Below are 7,917 nucleotides of genomic sequence, written 5' to 3' on the forward strand. Positions count from 1 at the left end.
GCCGAAGGAATTCGGCCCTGCATCATAACAAAAGGTCATAGGGTGATTCATACAGGTGGGCTGTGACGATTTCCAACAGCTCAGGTGGGTGGGAAACTGGGTTTCCCGCCGCATACCTGAGTATGTGTAAATAATAGAAATGGACATAAACTTCTTATGTCCATAACTATTCGCACGAGCGATTAATACGCTCCAAACCAACACCGGAATATTACTAATTAAATACTCTTCCGATGGGTACCAAACACTGCTGTATGATTCCTGTCAGACCCTTCGTACAATACAAAGAGGGATTCCTTTAAACAGGGACCTTCTATTTTAACCAGACTTTCAGAATCTATCAAGGTGACCATGATCTACAAACTACATTAATTGTGAACATTTGTAACGAATGAGTCGCACGCTACGACTACATAAACTCTACCGTAAATACGCATACCGCGCCTGCGAGTGCACGCTATCGCGGGTATGCGCCTTTACGGGAGAGCGTACGCATGCGCAGCGCGGACCAGTGTGCGGTGCAAATATGGCAACGTGCATAGAGACATTTTTCTGACTTTGACATCACGGAGGCAGGCATGCTTGGATGTGTAGTTCCACAGCAGCTGGCGGGACACAGGTTGAAGACACATGTACTGCAACAGATTACATTAAAACATTCAATTGTAAGAAAACTGGGTCATAACAGACATAGAGGTAGGAAGGCCCTGCTCCCAAAATGTCACAATATATGGAATTTTGAAGGAAAAACAATGCTAGGAACTAATTCTAGCACTATCATAGTGGTCCAAAAACATTGTAAAGACATTCCTGATGTCATTGTAATTAAATATTAAGGCTTTTGTGTGTTGTAGAATGTATAAGCCTTGTCTGAATAGCTTAATTTACAGGGTATGAAGCAGGGCCGTCAACAGAAATCTTGGGGCCTGGTACACTGATAACTCTCCGTGTGATCTCCATCATTATTGCCCCATCCTGCAGGTAGGGAGCACATAGCAGAGCCAAGACATCCGGGATGACACAGCGGCAGGAGACAAGCAAGGGAGGGCTGGACTGGTGGAGCGCGGTGTCAGTGTTGTGACACCAGCACCAACAGGACTGGACCAAGTGGCCAGTAATCACAGAGGTGTGCTGGTGTGGACGGCCGGTTAATTTGTTTTTATTTAATTGGCAGACTGTTTAAAAACTATAAAATAGGTGTCAGGGGCAGATTGGGATGAAACACCAGCCCGTTCTGGAAACAGCTCTGATAGAAATGTAATGCACTCTCGCTTATTCCTTGATATTGTGGTTAACAAATATTTAGTAGTTCAAGCAATCCTATCCTACCATAGCATATATATATTAACACACTCAACAAGTAAAGATAAATTTTGAATTTATTTCACAGCAACTGTTGATTTCCGTAAATCTCCACCTCGGAACTGGAACGTGGCAAACTGAACTCAATATTAATGTTATTACATACACATTAAATGCATACAATACTTGCTCACATTTAATACAGAAATATTGTTGTACCCAGCATTTATTATTAAAGCTTATTATCATATACGTTCTAGAAGCTTCCTTACTCCTTAATACCTCCTATTAATGTCTACACTGCGCAGTGACTATTGGCCATAACGTTGGTGCACATGAAGTTTTCTTTTAAGAATTAATCGGAAGCACACTCAATAAAAGCTTGTGGTCTCCTGTATACGTGTTTCTAATAGAATCCTCTGTCTGACTTCTGATGTTAACTGTAATATACTCTCAATGTTGTCCAACTTGACATAAACACATAGGGGTGTGAATTGTGGGCTAACTGTAATATGTCCTTGAGTTATTTGCATGTGACGGCATCTAGTTATTATCAATAAATTCTGTTGCACTGTATTATACTAAAATTCCTTGAGTGTGTCCGAGAGTAGAATAACAAATATCTCTTCACTTCTTTCTGTTACTATAGCTTCCTGAAGGAGTCTCTGTGTCTAACTCAATCTTTCAGATTGACAAAGTGAGCTGCCGGTATTACTCTTACTCACTATGTCTACGCTGTGCCTGAGGTAAGTGTGATTCCAACTTCAATTAAAACAGTACTTGCTCTTTTTAACTTTGGTTGTTTAACAAGAATGTAATACTGTTTCTTTTAATGTTGACTGTCACTCTAAGAAATAAGCTTTTACTTGTAAATATGACAAATGCAGAATTCCTCTTGTTGTGAAGCTGTCATTAAACGGTCTCTACTGTGACATGAGTCTATTTCCCCTTCAGTACAGGGACGCTCTGTGGCAGTTAAACAGTTACTGCTGTACCACTGGGATATTTTCCCTTCAGCGTGAGGCCACTGTGTTAATGGCTATTCAGGCCCGCCTCTAACCTTATAAGGAGTAACCGGAGCCGCCTCCCTGACTCTCAGCTAGTGTCACTCACTGATCCGGTGGCCTCCCAGCTCTGCTCGGGTTGGTCTAACCTGCTGCAGCCACCTCCCGGAGGGCACTACTTCGCTGAAGCCTCCTCCCCCGTTCGGCTCCGTCAGACTTCCTCCTTCACCGCCGCCTTTCGCCCTGCACCCGGACCGGGACTTCACTGCACCGACGAGGGAAAACCAGAGTCACGAACGGGGTAATCTTACGATCTTCTCCGCTGTCACTGTCCGGATCTCTGTGTCTTGTTTAGCGGTCACGCTGGTCTCACTGCACAGCTCCAGCTCCGATCTCCGTCTCCTCAGTCGTGCAACGGTTCTCCTCTTTATATATCCTTTATGCCAGGGCCCCGGATCTGTCCCGCCAGAAGCCTCTCGCACGAGCTGGTTGCTCCAAACAATAGCCTCGTGCCAGCACCCCCTTCCCAGGTAGGCAGTGTGGCAGTCCAGCAGACCCAACTTCAGGCCGACAGCACCAACTCCCCTCTGTGAGGGGCATTTGCTCCCTATTACCTCTTTCTGTGAAAGTATCTATAACGAATATGCCAGTATCCTTCTATGAGAGGCTGGGTGTATTTATATGAATTTTTCTTTTAACTCTCTCTACACAGGGCACATTTATTAACTTTATAATTTTATCCTATTACAACTCCTTGCCCACACAGGGGACTTAACAAAAGACTACATTCACATTTTACCAAGGTGTTACATACAACCCCACTTGAATTATGCATGTCCTCATGCATTTCTTTACATTTACTATAATAACTGTAGCGATTGCTTGAAAGAATGAAATTTTAACTTAAACATATAAGATCTTAACATATCTTTCGATTCTACTTAGTACCCAAGTCCTTCAGTAAACCGTCAACATTGGTATCTAATAGGTAAAATTCCCTTGGTGCTCCTCTCCGATCTTCTTAATGTTACTGGGGACTTAACCACTGTGTAGTCGTATTCCGGTTGCGTATCTGGTAGTATCGAGGGAAGGTCCGCAATAACATCATCTTTTTCTTCCATAACTTCAGATAATACTGTTTGTAATCCAGGTGTATCTCCCTCCGCAACAGGTATTCCTATGCGAGGCAATACTGGCCAATACCAACTCAACATGCCCATAGGGTCACTGATTTCGGTGTCGGTGAATGGACTAGAGATCCCAGTTTTGTCTTTCTGTTTCTCATCCTTTAACAGGGACAAATCTGAACAGCGCTTTAATTGGTTCCTATGGACTACTAATGAACACTGACCTTCATCTTTAGAGATCCGGTACGTTTCTTCATTGGAGTATGGGATTTCGACAATTAAATAGGGCACTGCCTCCCAGCGACTATCGAGTTTACTGATACGCTGATTTTTTCTTCGCCATACCATGTCACCCACTTTCAGCGGCTCTGCATGGGCGGTTTCGTTGTAGTATTGAGCTTGATGCTGTCGTACATTTCCCATTCTTTGATCTACAATGTTCTGTGCGGCCTTCAACCTCCGCCTATGTTCCTTCACCCAATCACTCTGTGGAATCACTTCCTGAACAACAGCTGGAGGCAGGTCCAATTTTACATCTACGGGTAGCCTTCCCTCCCGTCCAAATAGCAAGTAGTAGGGAGTGTATCCAGTGGAGCTATGTTCTGCGTTGTTATAGAGGAATGTAAGCTCTGGTAGCAGGGTAGGCCACTCTTGCCGTTCCGGTGACGGAATAGCCCTCAACATATTGATTAAGGTTTGATTCATTCTCTCACATAACCCATTACCCTGAGGGTGATAAGCAGTTGTCCGTAACTTTTTACATCCGTACAAGTCACACAGCTCCTTAAACAATTTGGACTCAAATGCAGGACCTTGATCCGTCAAGATGTTTTCCGGGTATCCGTAGGGCCGTACAAATGCTCTCCACAACAGTTCCGCTGTCGTTTTTGCTGATAAATCCCTCACTGGTAGAGCTACAGCGAACTTAGTGTAATGATCGATCATGGTGATAGCGTATTGGTATCCCGTTCGACTAGTTTCCAATTTCACATGGTCAATGGTCAGTATTTCCAATGGATGATGACTAATGATAGGATGGAGGGGAGCCCTCTGAGAAGAAGAAGTTTGCTTCCGCATAACGCAATTTTTACAGTTCATACACCACTCCTCAACATCCTGTCTCATATTGGGCCAAAAGAATCGCTTTCTCAAATGTGCCTCTACTTTTTGAGTGCTGAAATGTCCAGATTGGTCATGGTACTCGTGTAGGAGGAAATTCTTTCTTGCCGATGGTATTACAATTTGGGTAATAGGATGGTGTGTTTTAGGGTGGATTCCACTGCGGATGACGAGCCCTTTCCGGATTCTAAGGTGTTCTCTCTGTCTCCAAAGCTTTAAAAGTTCGGGTTCAGCATTCAGTCTCTCTTCTTTGGTCATCGTCTTTCCTCCGAGCAAGAGAGCTTTCAATTGCTCCAGCACAGGGCTCTCCTTTTGTATTTGCCTCCATTTTTCTTCTGATTCATTTTCCAACGCAACTTGCTTTTGGAACTTAGATGTACAGGTAGTTCTGGTAGATAAAACTGGTTGGCATGTTAACATGGCATGAAAAGCTGGCATTTCTACTTCCTCCCATCCTTCTTCCTGAAATCTATGGTCTGTTTCTCTGGGTACTCTTGACAGGGCATCAGCATTCACATTACTTCTACCGCTTCGATATTTGATTGTGAATTGGAAATTGGCCAACCGAGAAGCCCAACGCTGCTCTAATGCTCCCAAGTGAGCTGTTGACAAATGAGCTAACGGATTGTTGTCAGTGAAGGCTATAAATGGAGTAGCAGCCAAGTAATTTTTGAATTTTTCTGTAACTGCCCATACTAGCGCCAAAAATTCTAATTTAAATGCGCTATAGTTGGCATCATTACGCTCAGTTTTCTTTAAGCTTCGACTAGCGTACGCAATGACTCGTTCTTTCCCATCTTGATTCTGAGATAGTACCGCTCCAAGGCCTTGATTACTGGCATCCGTGTAGAGATGGAAAGGCTGACTATAATCAGGGTATGCCAGTATAGGCGTCTGGGTCAATAGATTTTTCAATTTGTCAAATGCGACTTGTTGGGTTTGGGTCCAGTTTATTCTCATATTCTTCCCGCGGTGGTTCTTAGACATTCCTCGAAGTAATTCATGCAAAGGTGCTGCGACATGAGCAAACTTCTCAACAAATCTTCTGTAATATCCTACAAACCCAAGAAATTGCCGGACTTCCTTGATGGTACTCGGAATAGGCCAATTCTGTACAGCAACAATTTTCTCTGGATCAGGAATAATACCTGCAGCACTCACAATATGTCCCAGGTATTGTACACTTGTTTTTAGTAAATGACACTTGGATGGCTTTACCTTGAGGCCATACTCGGCAAGTCGCTGGAAGACGTACTGAAGGTGCTGTAAATGTTCTTCATAGGTCTTGGAGTAAATGATAATATCATCTAGATATAACAGCACCATTTCAAAATTTTTATGACCAAGGCAATGTTCCATTACTCTTTGAAAGGTCCCTGGGGCATTGCAAAGTCCAAACGGCATGCGCTCAAATTCATATAATCCCATAGGCGTGGTGAAAGCTGTCTTCTCTCGATCGCCCGGAGCCATCTGAACTTGCCAATACCCGCTTGTTAAATCAAGAGTTGAGAAAAAGGTGGCTGATTTTAGAGCTGCTAATGACTCTTCAATACGTGGTAGCGGGTAGGCATCCTTATGAGTTACTTGATTCAATTTTCTATAGTCCACACAAAAGCGGAGAGTGCCATCTTTCTTTCGGACCAAGACGATCGGGGCTGCCCATGGACTATAACTCTCACAAATTACCCCAGAAGCTTCCATCTCCTCTAGCATCTTGCGCACAGGTTGATATAAAGCCGGAGCAAGTGGACGGTACCGTTCTTTAATAGGGGGGGTATTTCCGGTTGGAATATAATGGCAAATACGATCTACCTTCCCGAAATCCGATGCACTCTTGCTGAAAGTGGCAGTATTCTCTTGCACCACACGCAGAACTCCAGATCTTAATTCCTCTGGAGTGCTCTCATCGCCAATCTGGAGCTCCTGCCACCAGTTAGATTGATCTTTGCTCTTCTCAATTTCTTGGGAACAGGGGTTTACTTGAGCCTGCAGAGAGGGTACTTCTATCACATCTTGAAATGTGACCAAAGATAACTTGGCTATAACTTGATGACGATACACTTTAATAGAATGGTCATGTGGATTAAGGATCCTCACTGGCGTTCTTCCTCCTTCTACAGTTACTAAGGTCCGTGCAACGACTATATCATTCCGGGTGGAAACAGGGCAAGGTTCAACAATCGCATTATAATTGCATCCTTGTGGCCCACACTTGGCTTTTCCCCAAACTATAGTTTCTGAATTGGGTTGTAAAATAATGGGTCTGCGATCTATAGTCTTTACTTTGCCCACCTCACCACTGAGACTAACAAATTGTTGTTGCCCCTGTATGATTTTGATGGTCCGATGCAGAGCCCTCTGGCAAGCAGATGGCGCGTGAGTTAGCTCCATCTGGAGGGCTGCAATTAGTTCAGTCGGACATAGTTGCAATATGTTCATCCCTACAATAATGGGAGGTACTGTAGGATCCTTTACATTCGTGATGAGACATCCCTGCCCTACTAGTTGGGCCTGTCTAATCTGAAAGTCCAGTTCACAGTATCCCTGACAGGAGATACTTAACCCATTACTGGCGACCAGCCGCAGCCAAGTTGGGGGTGGTGGTAACAGCTCCAATCTTCCCCAATACTGATGGAAAACATCTTCTTGGATGGTTGTTACTTGAGAACCAGTGTCTAAAGTGGCTGGTACTTGTACCCCATTGATCCAGATGTTAAGAACGGGGAGCTGTCCTATGTATCTAGGGCACCATTCTTCGGGTGTAGGACCTATTCCGCTTGATCTCCCCGAGGGTTGGTCTCTGGCCTCGGGGCATTGGCGTTTAAAGACTCCTCTTGAGAGCATACTCTTTCCACATGGCCACTCCTATTACATCTTCGACAGATGGGACGGCCTTGTGAGTCAAATCTGTCGGTGGGTCTACGGCCTCTTCTCTCAGGCGGTTCCCACCAATCTTCTCCTGTTCCTCTACGGTCTCGGCGCCAGGTTGATCCGGTTCGGCCTGATGGAACGTGTTTGGCGAGCCTCTGCAGCTCTCGGTTCATATTAGCCATCCCCACCGTCAACTCTTCCATTTGTCCTTTTAATATAAGAACCGTGTCAGCATTTGGGGTTTGCATACCCTGCATGGGATTCTTCTGTAGGTTTGTTACTTCTGTAGATGTACGACTAGAAGCACCGGTTTCACCGAATCGCTCTTGATAACCGGGTAACTCAGGAAAAGACACTACCTTGGATTGTGTTGGGCCTATTACTTTAATAGCCGCTTCTTTAAAATCCAAAAAGGAGGCTGTAGCTTTCTGCATTCTCAGGAGTTTCAATTGAGTTCGAACGTTCTCACAATTCGCCCCATCGATAAATTGATT

This window comes from Pseudophryne corroboree, chromosome 1 (genome assembly GCF_028390025.1).
Source record: "Pseudophryne corroboree isolate aPseCor3 chromosome 1, aPseCor3.hap2, whole genome shotgun sequence".
NCBI lineage: Eukaryota > Metazoa > Chordata > Amphibia > Anura > Myobatrachidae > Pseudophryne > Pseudophryne corroboree.